Source organism: Stegostoma tigrinum, chromosome 2, assembly GCF_030684315.1.
Source record: "Stegostoma tigrinum isolate sSteTig4 chromosome 2, sSteTig4.hap1, whole genome shotgun sequence".
NCBI classification, from domain to species: domain Eukaryota; kingdom Metazoa; phylum Chordata; class Chondrichthyes; order Orectolobiformes; family Stegostomatidae; genus Stegostoma; species Stegostoma tigrinum.
In genome coordinates, this window is record NC_081355.1 from 71,669,897 (window position 1) to 71,683,390 (window position 13,494).

The window sequence follows — 13,494 nt, forward strand, 5'->3', positions numbered from 1 at the left end:
CTGTACAACTGCAACATGACCTGTCAACTCTTGTACTCAATACCCTGCCCAATGAAGGAAAGCATGCCATATGCCATTTTGACCACCCTATTGACCTGCGTTGTCACCTTCAGGGAACAATAGACCTGAATACCCATATCTCTCCATTCATCAATTTTCCCTAGGACTTTTCCATTTACTGTGTAGTTCGCCCTTGAATTTGATCTTCCAAAATGCATCACCTCGCATTTGCCCGGATTGAACTCCATCTGCCATTTATCTGCCCAACTCTCCAGTCCATCTATATTCTGCTGTAAGGGATTAATGATATAATCATGCAAAAGCACCAGCTAGCTGAAACCTAAATGGACTTCAAACAGACACTGTAACTGGCTTTATCTTTAGAAAATGTGGCAAGTGGGGCACATGAGTTTCAGGGTATTCCATTGGACGTGGATGCCTTCACCCATCTGACTGAGCTTGGGGAGCACAACAAAAGTGAATTCCAATTGAGTGAATCCACATTCTTTTGGTAATGTGGTGACCAGAACTGCACACCGTACTCCAAATGTGGCCGAACCAAAGTCCTATACAACTGCAACATGACCTGCCAACTCTTGTACTCAATACCTCTCAATTCCATAACCTCACTCAGGCCATAGCCTGAACAAAGGGACTCTGGGTCAGCTCACGGCAAAACCCCTGAACAAAACCTTAGCCAAATGGTTAAAACTTTCTTCAGGATCTGAGACAGCAAGACATTGCAGTTGCTGCTGGCATGCAGACTCAAGACAACAAAGGAGTCCCACTGGACCTAAATTAAGCAAGTGAACTCATAGGCCAGTGTCCAGGAGAGTGTACACCCTGGAAAGCCCAGCAACATTTGGCTTCAAACAGTTAAATTGCTTAGCAATGAAAAGAAATATCTTGTTAAATGGTCACACTGGTTCTAATGAATTGAATTGAATTGAATTAGCCTTTACTGTCACCTGCACTCGAATAAGTGAAGTGAAATGTTTGTAATGTCACTGATTTGGCACTACCTTAGTTACAGGGTACTTGGTACAAAATACTTAGGCAAGTGTTATTAGTTTGAAATAACCATAAAAAGAAGTTCAGCTTATGAACAAAGAGTAAAGATGTTTTCTTTCTAAAAAGTACATGAATTTTAGTGTTTTCACTAAGTCCCTGCCAGCAGCGAGCCTTCAGACCTTCAGGGCTGAGTTTCTAGATCACGCTGGGCTTTTAACCTCAAGGCATTGCTTCCCATCCCCAAGTGCCTCGCCCACACTCCTGGACTCACCGCCACCAAACTGGCCTCTGCTGCAGGACTCACCCACCCCAAACTGACCCCCACTCCAGGGCTCACCGCCCCAACACTGGCCTCTACTCCAGCACTCACTGACCCCACACTGACCCCCACTCCAGGGCTCACCACCCCCACACTGGCCTTCACTCCAGGCCTCACCTCCTCTACACTGATCCCCACTCCAGGACTCACTGTCCCTACACTGGCCTCTGCTCCAGGACTCATCGTCCCCATACTGACTCCTAACCCAGGATTCACTGCCCCCACATCGGCCCCCACTCCAGGACTCACTGCTCCCCGCACTGACCCCCAAAACCAGGACTCACTGCCCCCACTCCAGAACTCACTGCTCTGCCCGCTCATTTCTGCTCTGGGTCTCAACACCCCCACGCCAGCCTGGCCTGGGACTTGCCTCTGGGACTGCCTCCAGAATTTGCTATTGCCGCATCGGTCTGGCCTGGGACCTACCTGGACTCACTGTCCCTCTGTGGGCCTGGCCTGGTACTCACTTGGACTCGCCGCCCCCACGCAGGCGTGGCCGGGGACTCACCTGGACTTGCCGTCCCACTGTGCGCCCAGCCTGGGACTCACCTCCAGGACTCACCAGAGACATCCTTTGCTCTCGTCCATTCACCTCCAGCTAAGTTTAATTTAGAAGTTTGAAACAAAGGGAGGAAGCAAGAAAAAGAATGGATGGACAGGGGAAGCTCCAGCTGGAGCGTCTTACTCTGCTGCCATCTTGTTGGGTTTGTGGAGGTTGATGCCAGTGAAGCGATTTTATGATCACAAAACCAGTCTTTGATAACATTTGGTCTTGAATTCAACACTTAGGATTACACAAATCCTTGGCTGGACTGAGAACGTATACCAGGGGACCGTTACAGATTAAGGGTACAACTTTGGTTCTGGTCTCGTATGAGAAGCAACTGATTCAGTTACCACTGATTCTAGTAAAAGGTTTGGCCCCAACCTTGATGCAGTGAATTAGTTGAGAAAACTTCACTTCGAATGGCTCACATTTTTCAATTAGGAAATAGCTGCCTGAGTGAGTTAAATAATTAAATAAAGTAATTATATACCCAGAGATAATGGGAACTGCAGATGCTGGAGAATTCCAAGATAATAAAATGTGAGGCTGGATGAACACAGCAGGCCAAGCAGCATCTCAGGAGCTCAAAAGCTGACGTTTCGGGCCTAGACCCTTCATCAGAGAGGGGGATGGGGGGAGGGAACTTGAATAAATATCCAATCTCTCACATACAGCATTTATACACACAGCCAGGAAGATCAGGTTTAACCTCGTGTGAGGTCTTCTCCCTATTAGCAACAGTGTTGGAGTTATCCCTCTAGTTGCCTGAGAGATGGTCCCATAATCAAATAGGAACCAGGACAGTTTGCATTTTAGTGAAGCTGTAGGCTGTTTCTTTCAGCCTGCCTTCAAAGTTTGGACTGCTCTTTTAGCCAGATCATTGGGTGATGAATGCTATGGAGTTGTCCTGATATATTGAATACCATTTGACTTTAAGAAATACTCAATTTCCATGCTGGTAAACAATGGCCCATTATCTGTGATTAAGTCTTCCGGGAGTCCAAGTATTGCAAACAATGCGGGCAGTTTTTCTATCATCATCCTCATGTTTGATGCACATCCAGCCACTTTGTGTGGGCATCCTCAGTAACTAAGAACATTGAGCTCATGAAAGGACCTGCATAGTCAATTTGTAACCACGTCCAGGGTTTACCCAGCCATTCCCATGAATGTGGAGTAGTTTCTGAAGGTAAATTTTGTATTGTTGGCATTCTGGGCACTGCTCCACCATCATGGCCATGTCCACATCCAATACTGGCCACGAGACTTAACCTCTCGCCAATGCCTTCAACGTTGCAGAAGTGTCGTTGGTTTAGCAGCAAAGACTCGAGGCATCAGGGTGGAGGAGCCTGGATCCAGGCCCACGGCTGAGCTTGAAGCAGGAGCTGTTCCAAAGATTCCGACTTTATCGAGATAAGACTACAAGATGAACTTTATCTTTTTACTTTTCTGGCTTTTATGTACTGTGTTTTGGTTTATTTTCTGTGTTTTAACATGGTGTCAGAGAGTGGCAACACTAAACAACACTTTTCATGGTATTTTGCAACAAAACACACACGACAATAAATAAATCAAACTGAATAAAAGAAGGTTGGTTTGTGGAGATGGGATTCATAGGCTTACAAAGCAAAAGGAAATGGAAACGCTGCAGATTAACTATTAGGAAATGAACCGGATTCGGACAGGAAGGGACAGAGTGTGCAAACAGATAAATAAACAACCAGGAAACAGTGTCAAAAGGGGTCAAAAATTGTTAAAAGGCAAAATATACGGCTTTTTACTTAAATGCACATAATATGCGGAATGAAACAAATAAATTAATAGCTCAAATAGAGGTTAATGGTATGATCTTAAAGTTATGACGGAGATGTGGTGACAAGAAAATACTAATTTTGCTCCAATGCCTCTGATCTTTCCCCCCTATTGGTTTTATTTTCAAAAATTTGACTTTTCATGAATTTTGGATCCTGCTTTGTTGTCAGCAGATGGACTCAGATTTTCACAGCTTATGATATGCAATAGAATGATCAAAATTGTAATATAACATGGTTCAGAAAAAAAGTACCAGAAGATTTTCGGTGAAACATCCCGAGCAATATATGTGGAAATTGACCAAACTGGGTAGATTATTTATCCTTACAGAACACAGAACATAGAACATTACAGCACAGTACAGGCCCTTCGGCCCTCGATGTTGTGCCGACCTGTCATACCGATCTCAAGCCCATCTAACCTACACTATTCCATGTACATCCATATGCATATCCAATGACGACTTAAATGTACCTAAAGTTGGAGAACCTACTACCGATGCAGGCAAAGCATTCCATTCCCTTACTACTCTCTGAGTAAAGAAACCACCTCTGACTTTTGTCCCATATCTTTCACCCCTCAATTTAAAGCTATGCCCCATCGTGCTCGCCGTCACCATTTTAGGAAAAGGCTCTCCCTATCCACCCTATCTAACCCTCTGATTATCTTATATGTTTCAATTAAGTCACCTCTCAACCTCCTTCTCTCAAACAAAAACAGCCTCAAGTCCCTCAGCCTTTCCTCGTAAGACCTACCCTCCATACCAGGCAACATCCTAGTAAATCTCCTCTGCACCCTTTCCAAAGCTTCCACATCCTCCCTATAATGCGGTGACCAGAACTGTACACAATACTCCAAGTGCGGCCGCACCAGAGTTTTGTACAGCTTCACTATAACCTCTTGGTTCCGGAACTCGATCCCTCTATTAATAAAAGCTAAAACACTGTATGCCTTCTTAACAGCCCTGTCAACCTGGGTGGCAACTTTCAAGGATCTGTGTACATGGACACCGAGATCTCTCTGCTCATCTACACTACCAAGAATCTTACCATTAGCCCAGTACTTTGCATTCCGGTTACTCCTACCAAAGGGCATCACCTCACACTTGTCTGCATTAAACTCCATTTGCCACCTCTCAGCCCAGTTCTGCAGCTTATCTATATCTCTCTGCAACCTACAGCATCCTTCGTCACTATCCACAACTCCACTGACCTTAATGTCGTCTGCAAATTTACTAACCCATCCTTCTACGCCCTCATCCAGGTCATTTATAAAAATGACAAACAGCAGTGGACCCAACACAGACCCTTGCGGTACACCACTAGTAACTGGTCTCCAGGATGAACGTTTCCCATCAACTCCACCCTCTGTCTTCTTTCAGCAAGCCAATTTCCGATCCAAACTGCTATATCTCCTACAATCCCATTCCTCCGCATTTAGTACAATAGCCTACTGTGGGGAACCTTACCAAACACCTTGCTGAAATCCATATACACCACATCAACCGGTTTACTCTCATCTACCTCTTTGGTCACCTTCTCAAAGAACTCAGTAAGGTTTGTGAGGCACAACCTACCCTTCACAAAACCGTGCTGACTATCCCTAATCAATTTATTCTTTTCTGGATGATTATAAATCCTATCCCTTATAACCTTTTCCAACACTTTACCAACAACTGAGGTGAGGCTCACTGGTCTATAATTACCAGGGTTGTCTCTACTCCCCTTCTTGAACAGGGGAACCACATTTGCTATCCTCCAGTCGTCTGGCACTATTCCTGTAGACAATGACGAGTTAAAGATCAATGCCAAAGGCTCGACAATCTCCTCCCTGGTTTCCCAGAGGATCCTAGGATAAATCCCATCCGGCCCAGGGGATTTATCTATCTTCACCCTCTGTAGGATCTCTAATACCTCTTCCTCTGAACCTCAATCCCACCTAGTCTAGTAGTCTGTATCTCAGTATTCTCCTCGACAACATTGTCGTTTTCTAGAGTTGAAAAATATTCATTTAGTGCTTCCCCTATCTCCTCTGACTCCACTCACAACTTCCTACTACTATCCTTGATTGGGCCTAATCTTACTTTTGTGATTCTTTTATTCCTTAAATACCTATAGAAAGCCTTAGGGTTTACCCTGATCCTATCCGCCAACAACTTCTCATGTCTCCTCCTGGCTCTTCTGAGCTCTCTCTTTAGGTCTTAACTGGCTACCTCATAGCCCTCAAGCGCCCTAACTGAGCCTTCACATCTCATCCTAACATAAGCTTTCTTCTTCCTCTTGACCAGAGATTCCACCTCCTTCGTAAACCATGGCTCCCGCGCTATACAGCTTCCTCCCTGCCTGACAGGTACATACTTATCCAGGACACACAGGAGCCTTTCCTTGAATAGGCTCCACATTTCTAATGTGCCCATCCCCTGCAGTTTCCTTCCCCATCCTATGCTCCCTAAATCTTGCCTAATCTCATCGTAATTGCCTTTCCCCCAGCTATAACTCTTGCCCAGTGGTATACACCTATCCCTTTCCATCACTAAAGTAAACATAACAAAATTGTGATCACTTTCACCAAAGTGCTCACCTACTTCCAAATCTAACACCTGGCCGGGCTCGTTACCCAGTACTAAATCTAATGTGGCTTCGCCCCTTGTTGGCCTATCTCCATACTGTGTCAGGAAGCCCTCCTGCACACACTGGACGAAAACTGATCCATCTATAGTACTTGAACTATTGTGTTCCCAGTCAATATTTGGAAAGTTGAAGTCCCCCATGACAACTACCCTGTCTCTCTCACTCCTATCGAGAATCATCTTTGCTATCCTTTCCTCTACATATCGGGAACTATTCAGAGGCCTATAGAAAACTTCCAACAGGGTGACCTCTCCTTTCCTGTTTCTAACCTCAGCCCATACTACCTCAGTTGACGAGACCCCAAACATCCTTTCTGCAACTGTAATACTGTCCTTGACTAACAATGCCACCCCCCCCCCCGCTTTTACCATCTTCTCTGTTCTTACTGAAACATCTAAATCCCAGAACCTGCAACAACCGTTCCTGTCCCTGCTCTATCCATGTCTCTGAAATGGCCACAACATCGAAGTCCCAGGTACTAACCCATGCTGCAAGTTCACCCACCTTATTCCGGACGCTCCTGGCATTGAAGTAGACACACTTCAAACCAACTTCTTGCTTGCCGGTGCCATCTTGCGTCCCTGACACTTTATTTCGGACCCCCCTACTCTCAACCTTTTCTATACTCTAACTACAATTTTGGTTCCCATCCCCCTGCTGAATTAATTTAAACCCACCCGAATAGCCTTAGCAAATTTTCCCCCTGGGATATTGGTACGCCTCTGGTTCAGGTGAAGACCATCTTGCTTGTAGATCCCACCTACCCCAGAAAGAGCCCCAATTGTCCAAGAATCCAAAACCCTCCCTCCTGCACCATCCCTGTAGCCACGTGTTCAACTCCTCTCTCTCCCTATTCCTCGCCTCACTAGCACGTGGCACAGGCAACAAATCCTCAATAGTTCTGTCGACAGATTTAAGGGCATACATCACAAGCCACAGCTCGAGATGAGTTCTTTGGAGAAGAATCGTTGCAAGGTTGGTTTTGACATTTCGCTGTGGCATCTAGGAAGGGAAGAAAAGGCTGATAATATATAACTGAAGTTTATTTTTCTGACGAGAAAGTACATTTATTGGGAAGATTGGCCTCTTCTGTAATATTGCAGAGACACATTTGTTAGCTGAAAATTTTGAAGTAATTATTAGATAACTCGAGCTTGATGTAAGAATTTACAATATGTATTGGATGAAGGAGTGGAAGGGTGGATTAGCAAGTTAGTGGACAATATGAAGATGGATCACGTGGATGATGCGGAGGGCTGTTCTAGGTTACAAAGGGACATTGATAGGATGCAGAGCTGGGCTGAGAAGTGGCAGATGGAGTTTAACCCTGAAAAGTGTGAGGTGATTCATTTTGGAAGGACAAACTTGAAAGCAGAATACAGGGTTAATGGAAAGATTCTTGGCAGTGTGGTGGAGAAGAGGGATCTCCGGGTTCATATTCACAGTTCCCTGAAAGCTGCCATCCAGGTCGATAGAGTTGTTAAGAAGGCATATGGTGTGTCAGCTTTCACTAATAAAGGGGTTGAGTTCGAGAGCCGTGAAGTTCTGCTCCAGCTATACAAAAACTTGGTTCGGCCACATCTGGAGCATTATGTCCAGTTCTAGTCACCTCATTGCAGGAAAGATGTGTAAGCGTTAGAAAAGGTGCAGAGGAGATTTACCAGGATGTTGCCTGGAATGGAGGGAAGGTCTTATGAGGAAAGGTTGAGAGAGCTATGGCTTTTCTCATCAGAACGACGAAGGATGAGAGGTGACTTGATAGAGATGTACAAAATGATCAGAGGCACAGATAGAGTAGACAGCCAGAGACTTTATCCTAGGGTAGAGGTAGCTTCTACGAGGGAATGTAGCTTTAAAGTGAAAGGAGGTAGATACGGGGGAGACGTCAGAGGTTGTTTCTTTACTCAGAATGGTAGGGGCGTGGAATGCATTGCTGGAGAGGTTAGTGGAGTCGGCTTCATTAGGGGCATTTGAGCAGCTATTAGATAGGCATATGGATGATAGCATAACGTAGTGGTGGACGTTAGATAGACCTTAGGTTGAGGGTAAATGTTCAGCACATCATGGGCCGAAGGGCCGGTACTGTGCTGTACTGTTCTATGTTCTATGTTCTATGTATTGGTTTCTCCCAGGTAAGTAAACTTGAAAGAAATGCTTCGCTGTTGTCTAGCCAGGGAATGTCAGCTCTGTTGTGCTTTTGGATGATGTTAGCAATAGACAGCAGGTAAATGAGAAATAGAAGGAATAGGATCACTTGAGATCATTGAAAACTGATTTCAATGTCTTTGGTTGAATTGTTTCCTACTTACAGATTACCCTTATACTGTCTGAAATACCATGACTCCAGAGCAAGCAACACTATGATTTTAAAATTCTTGTTGTTGTTTCCAAGTCTATCAATGGCCTTGCTCCTCCAGATCTCTTGTAATTTTCCAGCTCACTGACCTCCAAGATATCTGCACACATCTAATTCTGAGCTCTTAAGCAACTCCAATTTTCACTACCATGCTTTCACCTACTACAGGAAAGAAACAGGCAGCCTCAGCAATACCTTGTGTTAAATGGGAAGAAGCAACGTAGAGCTATAATTTTCACAATACATCGTGCTACACAAGACCTTCCTATTTAAAAAAAAGTGAGAAACTTTGAATCTGTGGGACCATGTGATGAAAATAAGAGAGCTGGAACTCTTATACAAAGAGATGTTTTGTTCAAGCTAGCAAAAATGAAGCGGATGTAGTCGTCCCTGCATTCCTGAGTATTAATGGCAGGTGAGTGGGTGGGGGGGCAGGGGTGGAGCTTTGCCCTTCCTGAGAAGTCCGCTTCTGCCAGAGAATCTGGGTTCCGAAACTCATGAAGAAATGGTAGGTCTCCTACAGAACGTTTTCTCACCAACTGGTGGTTGCTGAAAGGTTCTGATTCCACAATGCAACCAGCATGATGGGGAAGCTATCTTCCTATTCATAGCAGTTTTAAAGACATTAGTAGAATTGCTGCTGGCATGAACTGATACAACCCCTTATTGAAATGCAAGCTCGTAAGAATGCAGTTGGACACCGGAACAATGGTTTCATTGAAAGATGAAAGTGTACTGGAAGCAGCTGAGTCATATGGCACTGCAACCTTCAAAAATTATACAAAGAACATATGCAGGTGAAGTGGTGCCTTTAAGGGGTTGTGTCAATGTGAATGTTAAGTTATAGGGTCAGTCTGAAGGGCAGCACAGTGGTTCAGTGGTTAGCACTGTTACCTCACAGTCCCAGGGACCCAGATTTGATTCCACCCTTTATCAATCGTCAATGTGGAGTTTATACATTGTCTGCATGGATTGCTGCAGCTGCTCTGGTTTCCTCCCAACTTTCAAAGATATACAGATTAGGTGGTTTGGCCATGCTAAAATTCCCTGTAGTGTCCGGGGTGTGTAAATTAGTTGGGTTAGCTATGGGAAATGTAGGGTTTCAGGGAAAGTCTAGGGGGGGTGGATCTGGATGGGATGCTCTTTGGAGGGGTGGTGTGGACTTGTTGAGCTGAATGACCTGTATCCGCACCGTAGAGATTCTATTATTTGTCCTCCCATGCATTATTGAAGGAAATTTTTCAGCTTTATTGGGAAGAATATGGCCAGAGAAAATCATACTCACATGGAGCAAAGTAAATCGCTTGTCAATTTCTGAGACTGGTCTATCAAAAATTCTAAAAAAAAGCACCTAAAAATGTAGACCAACTGCAATTATTTTTGAGTTTGTTAAATCACTATGGCAGGTTTGTTCCAAATCATGTAATCAACCTCATGCAGTCACTCAGTTTATTATGTCAAAACAAAAGTCAGAAATGAGAAGATCAATGTAAAAGTACCTTGATGCAAGCCAAAGAGGCTTTATTAAAGTCAATTTTGACCCAAAGTTATCATTGCAACCAGCATGGGCTGGGAGCAGTTATTTGTCCAGTTGTGAACAGAGGCCAATTTTTTTTGCATCAAGACCATTAAAAAACACTGCACGAATAGTAGACAAAAATGATGTCAGAATCATTTTTTGGCTTCAGATGGTTTCACCAATATCTGTATTGCTGGGAATTTACATTACTAGAGATCATTGACCCCAGTATTTGTGCCTCATACAAGGATACTTTCTCCAGCAGAGAGCCATATGCAAAGGTGCATATTATTTCTGTCAGCCCAGATCTATACAGTTAAGTATCAGCAATCTAACTTACGTGGATTACTTTTGCCAAATGCATTGACTGCAAACAGTTCTTATGTTGAAAATTTTCTACTTCAAACAAGTAGAGAACACTCCGGTAACAGCACGACAAGAAGTACACTAGAATTTAAATACTGCCATTAAAAATGATAGACATGGTACTTCGTGGCAAGATCATAGTTATAACCTCAGAACTGAAGCCATAAATCACATGAAAGCTAGAATTATCTGTACAAGCAGGATGTTTCATATAGGAACTAAGGATCATCATCCTGTCACAGCGAAGGAAACATGTTAAATCACCTACAAAAAGATCACTTTGGCATTGTCAAATTGAAGAAGAAGCCAGAAGCTACTTTTGATAGCTAGGTTTGACTCCACAATTGAGAAGAAGGAGGGAATATGTATAGCTGGTGCAAGAGCTCACAATCTACCTCCACTAATCTGTTATATCCATGGGAATGGCCAGAAAGGCAGTGAGAAAGAATGCATATTGACTACACCAGACCTTTTGTGGGGCAAATGATTTTCATTGTGGTTGATACACATACTAAATAACCTGAAGTTGCCATCATGAAGGTGGCATGTTCAGAAAAAGAACTATTGAAAGGTTGGGGGAGATCTTTATAAGCTTTGGTTACCCAGAACAACTTGTTAGTGATAATGGTCCACAGTCTATATCACAAGAGTTTATGAACTATCTGAAGCAAAATGGAATTCAACATATTTGAGCAACTCCCCATTAACTAGCCACAAATGTTTTGGCTGAAAGGTTGGTTCAGAAAATGAAACATTCCTTTAAGGTAACTCCTGAACAGGGATCACTATCCAAATGACTGAGCTAATTTTTGTTAACATACTGGAACGCAGGTCAGTCAATGATTCAGTGTCCTTCAGCATTTCTCATGGTAAATGCCAATGTGCATGACATTTGATTTGCCGAAACCACCCATTAAAAATGACGTTGCTGACAGGAAATAAACAGAATCAGGATTTCCAACAGGACAAACAGGCCAAACACCATAGTTTCCAAAAAAAATTAATGTTGGCGTGGGATTATCCTGCTCTGAAAGTAGGTACCAGCCATCATTGTAGCAGAAATTGGACTGGCCTCTGACACCATACAGATGAGAGATGATGTAGTCGAGAAGACATGCAGATTAACTCTTGGCAACCAGAACAAATATGCCAGGGACATTATTTATAGATCCACAGGTAACTGTGCCAAGTAGAGACCTGGATAATGCTGACATCAGACAGGTGGTGTTCCTAGTACACTTATAAAAAAAGGTTACAGCCAATGAAATGCCAAAGGTGCACCAAAAACTTTGCAGGAAACAACACCCTCTATAAAGTCTTATCTACTGACTTGTACATAAGGCTGTAAATACTGTAAAAGTTTGCATTGCAGGAACCTCTGATAGAAAGGGGCGGGCTGTTATGTATTTGTGTAGGTATGGCGGACTGCCACTTTAACAGTCCAACCATGCAATGTCATGATAATATATCATTGGCCATTTTGGTCTCAAACTGTTCTCCCTAAGTTTGCTGACTGTTGAATGAACACTTCTTGATAAAGCTTTTGCTGTTGAGTGCTTTGGTCTCTTTTCCTTTTTGGAACTTAACAGTCTTCAAATTTGCAGACTACGCAGACAGTTGTGGGTGTGTTTAAATTATGCAGAAAAAAGAAACTCAGCAAATGTATCTAACAGTGGTTGGTGTGCCAAACACTATCCAATGACATTTAACTTAGATGTATGTATTCCACTTAGACAGGATCAATAGTTACTTGCACAAATTAAAATCTGTTGAGTGGAAGGAATTTTGGCATTGTTGCTCATAGCGACAATTGAATGACTAATACCAAGAAGTCATAATCAAAACAGACTAGTTAATACCACACAAAATGAGAATATTTCAAGATAATCACCTTGTACTTGGACAAGAAATTGATTAGACTGTATTTGAAACATTGCATCAGAAAGTTGGACCAGATGATTACACAACAAACTTCAGTTGTTCAGAATTGCTAGAATGCTGGGTTTATTCCCTGTAGAAAGGCACAAACAAAGGGGATTTATGTTACTATGAGGGGTTAATTGTGGTCCCCTTGAGAAACAACTCCAATTATGTAGGTTGAAAAAAGCCAAAGGATGGAGCAAGGTAAGAATTTTGGCTTTTAGCAAGGGATTGTCAAACTGTGAAACTGGCTCATGTGATGAGTGCAACATTTCTGTACACCCTCATGAGAGATCAATAAGTTTCTCACTGGTAGGAATAAAACCTAGGGAAAGAACCAGGTTTATATTGTGGACATTTACTGATTGGGTCTGAATGATGGACAGATATTGTGTTAATGTGTGGTGGGGAATATAACTATGGTGGTTCAGGCATTGCAGTTCTGGGGAGCAGGTTCAATGAACCAAATGGTCTTTCCCCATTTATCACTTTGAATGTTTGGGTGTGACCAGAAGTTAAATTAGCAGAGAAAAAATTGATTTCTGAAGGCAATTTTCTTTGGCCTTCTTTGATATTTTAAGATATTGGTGACTGATATTGAATACCTTGGTCAAGAAACATTTTTTTTATGGATTCAAATTGTATCAAAGCATTTAGGTCATCAGCTGCTAAAACAATTTTCTCTGTTAAAATGAAACAGCCAAAGATAAATATTCGGAGGCTTTTATGCGACTAAGATATCAAGCTGCCAACAAGATACATAGACATATATTAATTAAAATCTTTCTTTCTGAGTAACAGATTGGATTTTGTCAGCCTCTGAGAATGGGCAGGGAGATGGAACAGGTCTGTAATATGGTACAGGAAGGTCATAATGTAGTGCCCCTATGTGATTGATGCCTGCCTTACCGGTTTTAGCAATCACAGACCCCGTGTACCCTGACTGAGTGGGTATCTTGGTCCCACAGTGTTATGACCTTCCAGGTACAACTTCAGCAATGGCCACCACTTGTG